The sequence below is a fragment of the Macrobrachium nipponense genome, chromosome 37 (assembly GCF_015104395.2).
Source record: "Macrobrachium nipponense isolate FS-2020 chromosome 37, ASM1510439v2, whole genome shotgun sequence".
Lineage (NCBI taxonomy): Eukaryota > Metazoa > Arthropoda > Malacostraca > Decapoda > Palaemonidae > Macrobrachium > Macrobrachium nipponense.
This window is the reverse complement of record NC_061097.1, coordinates 52,108,855-52,118,854: the sequence shown is the minus strand read 5'-3', so window position 1 is coordinate 52,118,854 and position 10,000 is coordinate 52,108,855. Positions and strand designations below refer to the sequence as shown.

The window sequence follows — 10,000 nt, the reverse complement described above, 5'->3', positions numbered from 1 at the left end:
GGCGGGGCGGAGGTGGAGGGGGGGAGTTTTGGTTTGAAAGAGGGGGAGGCAAATGGCGTCGTCGTCGCCGCCGCCTCTGTTACTACTATACTGTTCACCTCTCCTCCTCCCTCCTACTAACCCCTCCTCCTCCTCCTCCTCCTCCTCTTCCCCCCGACCCCCTCCCCGGCCCCCCTTCTGCCACCTAGCGCTAGCGTTTCAAACGTCACCCGGCGAGACGAAACCGACTTCTACTGCCTCTCTGATTTGCTAATGGCGCGAATCGGCGTTCTTTATTATATTTCGTATGTTGCCTCTGTTGCTTTTGTACGGTTTCGTGGCCCGAGGTTCCGTCAGGAGGCAGATGAAACCGGGGAGGGTGATTGCGGAATAATAATAATAATAATAATAATAATAATAATAATAATAATAATAATAATAATAATAATAAATTGGATCTGATTTTCTATATACAGATTCTTTTCAGTTCTCCTCTCTATTCTCTTCACTCCAGGTCTGCAATATCTGCTAAGAAGTGGCCGTTAGTCCTTTAAACAGAACATGCTTAAAAGAAGGTTTACCTATAAAGATAATGAATAATAATAATAATAATAATAATATAATAATAATAGTGATGGGACTCCTAAGGTTCCTGGAATCAGGATGCAACCCGGAACCCCACACTATAAATACACCCTGTCGAATTGGAGGACTGTAATAAACCCCCCCCCCCCCCCCCCCCATTTTTTTTTTAAAATAATTAATAATAATAATAATAATAATAATAATAATAATAATAATAATAATAATAATAATAATAATAATAATATAATGAGAATGATGTTGATGCTGACCACATCTACTATGTCCGGAATGGACATAATTCGACATATTATACTTGTGATTGTTTATCAGTTATATTAGTATTATTAGTATTGGAGGAAATATTAATTATGAAAAACAAGTGTAGGGAGTGTGATAAAATGATTGTATAAATTTCATTTTTTTTTATTGCCACAATTATTAATAATATTAATAGTAAGAAGGAGACCTTCTCTTAGGGCAGCAGCTATTATTATTTTTATTATTATTATTATTATTATTATTATTATATTATTATTATTTATTTTATTATTATTATTATTATTATTGGTTGCAGGTCCACATTCACATTAACATACATGTTTTATTTTTGTTGTATAAATTTGATTTTTTTTATAGTCACTATTATTATTATTATTATTATTATTATTATTATTATTATTATTATTATTATTATTATTTATTATTATTATTATTATTATTGTTATTATTTATAGTGGAAGGAGACACTCTCTTAGGGCAGTAGCTATTATTATTATTATCATTAGTAGTAGTAGTAGTAGTAGTAGTAGTAGTAGTAGTAGTAGTTGTGGTAGTATTGGTTGCAGGTCCACAATAATATAGTATGTTATATTTTTGTGGACATGCAACCATTATCATCATATTTGACACGGAAAACTGTGCTCATTATTATTATTATTTTTATTTTATTATTATTATTATTATTATTATTATTATTATTATTATTATTATTATTATTATTAGTTGAAAAAGTCGTAATTGTGTCCTCTTTAACAGTCTACCAAACATAAATACTTTTTATGATAGAGTTACAAATTCCCTTTATTGTTTTCTGTTAAGGAGTCATTCCGAAAATAAGACGAGATATTTATGTTCAGTTTGTAAAATATATTGCCATCGTGCTTGTGTGCGTATGTTTATCGAGCTGTAGATAATGTGCTTGCTGAAAAATATTTCTTTATCTGTCCAATATATTTACATTTTCTTCTAATTGGGCAATTTTTTTTCCGTCAGCACCACATAAATTCCTCTTGGCCTTTTGATATTACAATGGGAGTATTATTTTCGTTCGTGTTAATAATAATAATAATAATAATAATAATAATAATAATAAATAATAATAATAATAATAATAATAATAATAATAGTAATAATAATAACAACAGGAATCTTAAAATGGATAAACAAATCCACTGTTATATGTATGTACAGATATTTAGAAAATAAAGCTTTATTATTTAAAATTTAAATACATTTGTACAGATACATAGCTGTGGATTTGATTCTCCACTGATAATAATAATAATAATAATAATAATAATAATAATAATAATAATAATAATAATAATAATAATAATAATAATAATAATTTTTTTCTAACTCCACATTTGAAATGCGAATGCTAGTTATCTTGGCTACTTTTTCCCTGAAATATATCTCCAAAGTATATTGATAAGTTGTCATTTTGTATGGTAGTAATATTCTATGTTTTGGGAACTATGTTCGTCATATTTTTATTCTTTGCCATTTATACTCGCTTACAAGCTCTTCATCGTGAATTTCGAGTTCATAACGAGTTCATTTTGGGATACAGGAAATGTTGCAAATTTCTTAACTCAAAGCAAAGTTTCCAGGATGGGGTGTTGGCCCCCTCCCCTAACCATAATAATAATAATAATGATAATAATAATAATAATAATAATAATAATAATAATAATAAAATAATAATAATAATAATATTATTTTTTTTCTCTCTCTATCACAGTCCTCCAATTCGACTGGGTGGTATTTATAGTGTGGGGTTCCGGGTTGCATCCTGCCTCCTTAGGAGTCCATCACTTTTCTCACTATGTGCGCCGTTTCTAGGATCACACTCTTCTGCTTGAGTCCTGCAGCTACTTCAGCCTCTAGTTTTTCTAGATATCTTTTCAGGGATCTTGGGATCGTGCCTAATGTTCCTATGATTATGGGTACAATTTCCACTGGTATATCCCATATCCTTCTTATTTCTATTTTCAGGTCTTGATAATTATCCATTTATTATTATTATTATTATTATTATTATTATTATTATTATTATTATTATTATTATTATTAAACGCGTCCTATTAAACAGGATGGCTGGATAGTTTGAGTGATTCTCATAATAACAACTTAGCTTGTGACGTCATCTGCATTCAAGTATCCGTTGCACTTCACAACTGCAGGATAAGATAAAATTAGGAACTTCAGTAGTTTAAGCGAAGGTGCAATTGCGTCACTACCCCAGTACTTTTCTCGTTTACATTTTAAGTGCATTTTTATCTATTTTGAATTTGTAATTTTTATTCTATTTTAATAAGTGGGGTCTCATTTTTCTGTATATCCCTTCACCTCCTCTTACTTCTTCCTAATGAACACCATAATATTCTTTGGAAGCTTGACTTTCAAGTCATTGGCCCCTTTGGTGGGCTTGTGCCATGTGAATAGGTGTCATCATCTTCCTCTTTTTAATAAATAATAATAATAATAATAATAATAATAATAATAATAATAATAATAATAATAATAATAATAATAATAATAATAATAATAATAATAATTGATCTCTCCTTTTACCGTCTGTTACTTCTTCCTAATGAACACCATAATATTCTTTGGAAGCTTGAATTTCAAGTCAGTGGGCCCTTTGGTGGGATCGTTCCAGGTGAAGAGTTTTCATCTTCTGACTTTGCCATGAGACTTTGAGTTGCATTCGATTATTCGATTTGCAACTCTTAGAGATCTCTGAATAAATCAGTGAACTGTTTTCCACTCAGATCACCAAGGCTAGTCTTGGTTCGTGCGAGCCAAAGTATTTTTACGAGATTAGGGTGTAAACTCATTTTTCCGGCGGAATGAAAATATGGCCCATAAATGTTGATGGAATTTGGGATGGGGGGGGGGGGGGAGTTCCTCCCGAAAATAACATATAACTCCACGTCCACCATAATTGTCGGGAAGCATTTTCTTTTACCGTTGCGTCGTGAATTATTATTAGTAGAGGTTGTTTGCAAAATGTGTTATTTGCTGAACTTCTCAAAGTCACGTGTACATATTATAGGTATGCATATTATATTATATATATATATATATATATATATATATATATATATTAATATCTATATATACATACCTATAGAATCTTTGTAGATGTATACAAACGTGTATAGACGTATGTATACCAATATACGAGTGTACATTTATACATACCAATACACTCGCAACTTGTTAGCAAAATAAGCGTTTTTTTTTTTTTTTTTTTTTTTTTTGCTTGTTTCTTTTCTGCTTGTTTCTTTTCTGATCATCTAGCTTGATATTCAGTAAAAAATATACATGTTCCTTTTAAATTTTTCAAAATAATATTTCTTATATCCATCTAAGGAATTTTGTCTTTTCGGTTATTATGATAATTATCGAATTCGATTTCCACTCGTCATACGTATTTGTTATAAATAATCATTTTTTTCTGACTGTTAATATAATTATTATCGAATTCGATTTCCACTCGTTATACGTATTTGTTATAAACAATCATTCAGACTAGAACCCGGAATTTACTTGATGTCGATAACCAGAAACTCGATTACAAATGTCTACCAAAGACAAATTGAAATTCGATTTAAAATTTGAGCGGAATTTTGAGTCAAGTCGAAAAATAAGATAGTAAGTCGTTGTTTACAACTGTACTAAAAGTATGATCACGACAATAAAAAAAGAAAATATGAAAAAGGGAATTATTATAAAAAAAAAGAAACTGAATACCTTCTCAATATATTGTATGATAACTCTGAGCTTTAAGGAAGTTTTTAGCAGGATATCGAATTATGGGCGACTGAAATGTCATGAAATTTTTTTTATTTTTTAGGGACTTTTTCCCTCGCAGGAAAATTCACGTCCGAGCAATAGAATACTAAAAAAAAAAAAATTGTCGAAAATAGTATGTTGCTGCAAGTTTATGAATTCATAATGAATTGACCTGAGCGTGTTTGATTTGAGCTCAGGGTAAAATTACAACAGAGATTTTTCCCAATTTCTGGTCATTATGGCGACTAGGAGAATGTACCTAGTCCCTACTGCAGTTGCAGGGTATATGTGCGTTAGCCAGATGCCAAAATATTACTCCACAAGATTTCGTTGTAGTTGTAGATGTTGTAGTAGCGTTTAGATATACAGAAATTATATCTATCTGCCAAAGGGATAAATATAATATATATATATATATATATATATATATATATTATATATATATATATATATATATATATATATACATATATATATATATATATATATATATATATATATATATATATATATATATATATATATATATATATATATATATATATATATAAGCAGGCTAATCATACACGAACGCACATGCGCACTCATCCACCTATTACGAAGGATTTAATGATTGCAAACGGTTTTTTTTTTCTCTCTCTATCTTCCGTGTGGTGTTCAGCAGAATTACCTTTTGGATAATTTCATGTCAAGGTTTCATCGCGGAGAGGTTTAATGTCTTCCTTTTCATTAGTACCGGTGACAACTTATTGTTGAACAGACGACCCAGGCGAGGATGGAGGAAGGATTATCCAGGGTAACGGAAAGACTTTGCGACTGAAGCCGGGGATATTATCTGCTTTCATCACGCCAATCCTTAGTCAAGAACATGTGATGTGTGCTTTCGTACATACGTACTAGGTATACACACATACACACACACTCATATGAATATATATATATAATATATTATATATATATATATATTATATATATATATATATATTGTATATATATAATACTATATATATATATATATATATATTATATATATATATATATATATAATATATATTTGTTTGTGGGTGTGAAAGAGAGAGAGAGAGAGAGAGAGAGAGAGAGAGAGAGAGAGAGGGACAACGAGCTGCGCTACCAACGACTGATATAAAATGCTGTCTCTAATCAAGTCCACTAGCCATTCACAAGAATAAGTTCACGAAAATTACCAAGTAATAATGCTTTGAAATATACGGTCTGATGTACGCCCCTTAATATTTCTCTCTCTCTCTCTCTCTCTCTCTCTCTCTCTCTCTCCTCTCTCTCCACGAATGTCCGCGTATAGTATCTTGAATTCGGTTGAAAATTCAACCAATCTGTTATTTCGCTCCGGACCTGTTTGTGTCCGGTTCCTGGTCCCAGGATACCTTTCGTATTCCGAGTAATCTTATTGTCATCTTATTCTCCGTCGGCCGGGGGACATTAAACCTCCCCCAAATGGTGGTGGTCATTTTTTGCAATATTTCGTGAGGACTTTGTTGTGGCGAAAATGCCGAACATGGTTTTTATTTTTAAGGGCGAAGTGAGATATTTTTTGTTTTTCTCCTCCTCCCTAAAGAACAAGAAGTGGAGGGTCGGTTTAACTAAGCAGGTCGTGACCTCGTGGCATTTGTATGCGTGACCTCATGGCATTTGTTGGGAACTTATGTAATGCTTGACCTCATGGCATTTGTATGGGAACATATGTATGCGTGACCTCATGGCATTTGTATGGAAACATATGTACTGCGTGACCTCATGACATTTGCACGGGAACATATGTATGCGGGACCTCATGACATTTGTATGGGAACATATGTATGCGTGACCTCATGACATTTGTATGGGAACATATGTAATGCGTGACCTCATGACATTTGCACGGGAACATATGTATACGTGACCTCATGGCATTTGTATAGGAACATATGTACTGATGTATGTTTGGTTTAATATATATATAAATATACTATATTATATATATATATATGTATGATGTGTAGTATATAAATATATATATAGATATATAATGTATATATCATATATATGTTTATATATAATATATATATATATATATATAGATATATATAGATATACATAGGTTGATAATATAATATATATATATATATATATATAATATAGATATATATAGTAATACATATATATATGAATTAATATATATATATATTAAATATATATATGTATATATACATCTATTATATATATAATATATATATATATACGGAAATATAATACGTATATATAGTATATATGATATATAATATATAATATATATATATAAACATATCTGTCACAAAATAGCTAGTATTTTATATATATATATATATATATATATATATATATTTATATATATATACATACACATATATACAGACATTATGCAGTTGTATTAACCACAATACGCCCTGTTGTTAGCTTCTCGACTTCTTCACACTTCTTGGATACGCTCGCCGCTTCAAAGCCTGAGATCCAAATGCAAGATTATGAAGAAATTCCGACGCTCTGGCAGGAATCGAACCCGCAGTCGGAGTATCAGGAGGAGCTCACGAGAAGGGGACATGTTTGCGTTGCCTTCTAGTTTTCAGTCTTCAGACTTGATTTTAATTTAGTTCCTATGTTGCTAACTTAGAATTCTTGATTCTGGGTTCTTTTGGAGTTTTTTTTTTTTTTTTTTTAATTTTTGGGTGAATTCAATGGTTGGTTTCTTTTCATGACGCCGTGAGTTCGTTCAGAAGTTTTTTTTTTTTTTTTTTTTTTGGGTGGTATATCCAGTTTTGGGCACGTTGGTTTTATTTTCATTATGTTAGTTGAATAATTTCTCAGTTGATGGTTTTTTGAATTGTTGGGTCCGTATCTTTCCCAGATAGGGACTCCTAGAAAAGTTCAGTGGGTCGTTTTTCTAGGACTAATATTTCTTGGGGTTTGGGATGCGTTATAATTTTTTATGATATTGGCAGTCTTTTGTTTATGTTTTTCCGGTCATCCCCAACGGGGTTGTACTAAACACGCCCTAAAGGTGGATACACACACCTTGGGCATCAAAAGGTAAAAAAAAGATTCATTTTGATACTGAAGAGAGATGACTTAATACGAAATGTTCCGGTTCTTTAATTCAATAAAATGAATAATTAAAGCTCTAAGGGCTTTGTCGTGAACATTTTATTGAGACCAGTCGTCATAGCGGGTTCTATCCTTCATAAGGCTAAATATGGCGGAATTCCTTATTCTATATGACGTTTCAAAGCGGATTGAGAGATGACTCTTCTCTGCTATCCGGCCATCATCGTAAGTTCTCCATTGATATCTGGTTCCTTCATTTTCTTCCTTTTATTTATTTTTTCTCACCCTTTCTCCGGCCTGGGCTAGTCGTGCACATCAGGGTGCCCGTGCCCTTCTCGCCCAATGCTCAGTTTATATAATGAAGTATATTACTATGCAATATACTTTACTATGTAACTGTGAATTTTTATCAAACAGATTATCTTTCACGAGATTAAATTTCTTCATATATATATCTATATATATAGTTATATATATCATATATACGTATATATATATATATATATATATATATATATATATATATATATATATGAAGAAATTTAATCTCGTGAAAGATAAACCTATATGATAAAAAGAAAAAATTCACAGTTAATATATAAAGTATATTGCATAGTAATATACTTTGTTATGTAAACTGAGCATTTTTGTTATACACATTATTATTATTATTATTATTATTATTATTATTATTATTATTATTATTATTGGAAAGATGAACCCTATTCATATGGAATAAGCCCACCCAAGGACCATTGACTTGAGAATTAAGGAAGTAAGAGAAGGTAGAGGGAAATGCAGAAAGGAGAGTTCTCACTTATTAAGAAAATAATGAATAAATTAATAAATAGTTAAAAATGTATTAAAATGTATTGAGAATAGCATTAGGGTAGTAATGCATTACATCTTCAATTGAACCTTCGAAGTTCCAATATCACGACATCCAACGATGTGAAGAATTAAGGACCATATTGAACATAACAGTATGTTCAGATTTAAGGTTACATGTGAAGTTATAAGTATGACTAAAATTTACGGAAAGAAGCCTTGAAATTTATTATTATTAGTATTATTTTTATTATTATTATTGTTATTATTATTGTTATTATTATTATTATTTATTTTTTTATTTGTTTATTTATTTATTTATTCATTTACTATTTTTGTCTATCACAGTATGTTCAGATTTAAGGTTATACGTGATGACATAAGTATGAATAAAATTTACTGAAAGCCTTGAAATGTATTATTATTATTATTATTATTATTATTATTATTATTATTATTATTATTATTATTATTATTATTATTATTATTATTATTATTTTATTTATTTATTTATTTTATTTATCTATTCATTATTTTTGTCCATCACAGTCATCCTATTCGACTGGGTGGTATTTATAGTTTGGGGTTCCGGGTTGCATCCTACCTCCTTAGGAGTCAATTTCTTTTCTTACTATGTGGGCTGTTTCCAGGAGCACACTCTTCTACATGAGTCCTGGAGCTACCTCGGCATCTAGTTTTTCCAGGTTCCTTTTCAGGGATCTTGGGATCGTGCCTAGTGTTCCTATGATTATGGGTGCAATTTCTACTCTGGTGTCACATGGTATTGCGACATCAGTGAGTGATATTTTCTTCTCGATTTTGTAAATCAACGTCATGTCTGGTGTATTGGCACGTATTACCCTGTCTGTTCTGATACCCTAGTCCAAGAGGATCTTTGCCTGATCGTATTATTATTTTTATTAAATTCCCAATATGAATATTGGCCAGTTACTCAAACATCGCGGAACAAGAAGCGAATATAAGAAAATTAGAAAAAAACAATATATAACACCAACTCGCTTAATTCTGCCATTCTTTTTAACAGTATTATTATTATTATTATTAGTATTATTATTATTATTATTATTATTATTATTATTATTATTATCATTATTATTATCATCATCAAAGGAGATATACGTTCCAGTCAAGTTCTAATCTCCCAGTGTGAAATGGAATCTCCGTGAAATCTGGTATTACGATAAAACCGCTTATGTGGAAGGAAAGGCAAGCTATTTGTGTAGATTATATTCAGATATATATATATAATAGATATATATATATATAGAAGATATAGATTCTATGATATATATATAGATGGATAGATACTTATATATATATTTATATATATTATATATATTCTATATATATATATATATATATATATATATATATATATATATATATATATATAGAATATGTTCTTCAG

At 30.2% G+C, this 10,000-nt stretch overlaps 1 protein-coding gene across 2 annotated transcripts in view; it reads left to right on the top strand.

Moving 5' to 3' along the window:
- The window catches only part of LOC135208989 (AF4/FMR2 family member lilli-like), a 357,837-nt gene that overhangs the window by 122,588 nt on the left and 225,249 nt on the right, over positions 1 to 10,000 (top strand). The window lies entirely within an intron of this gene.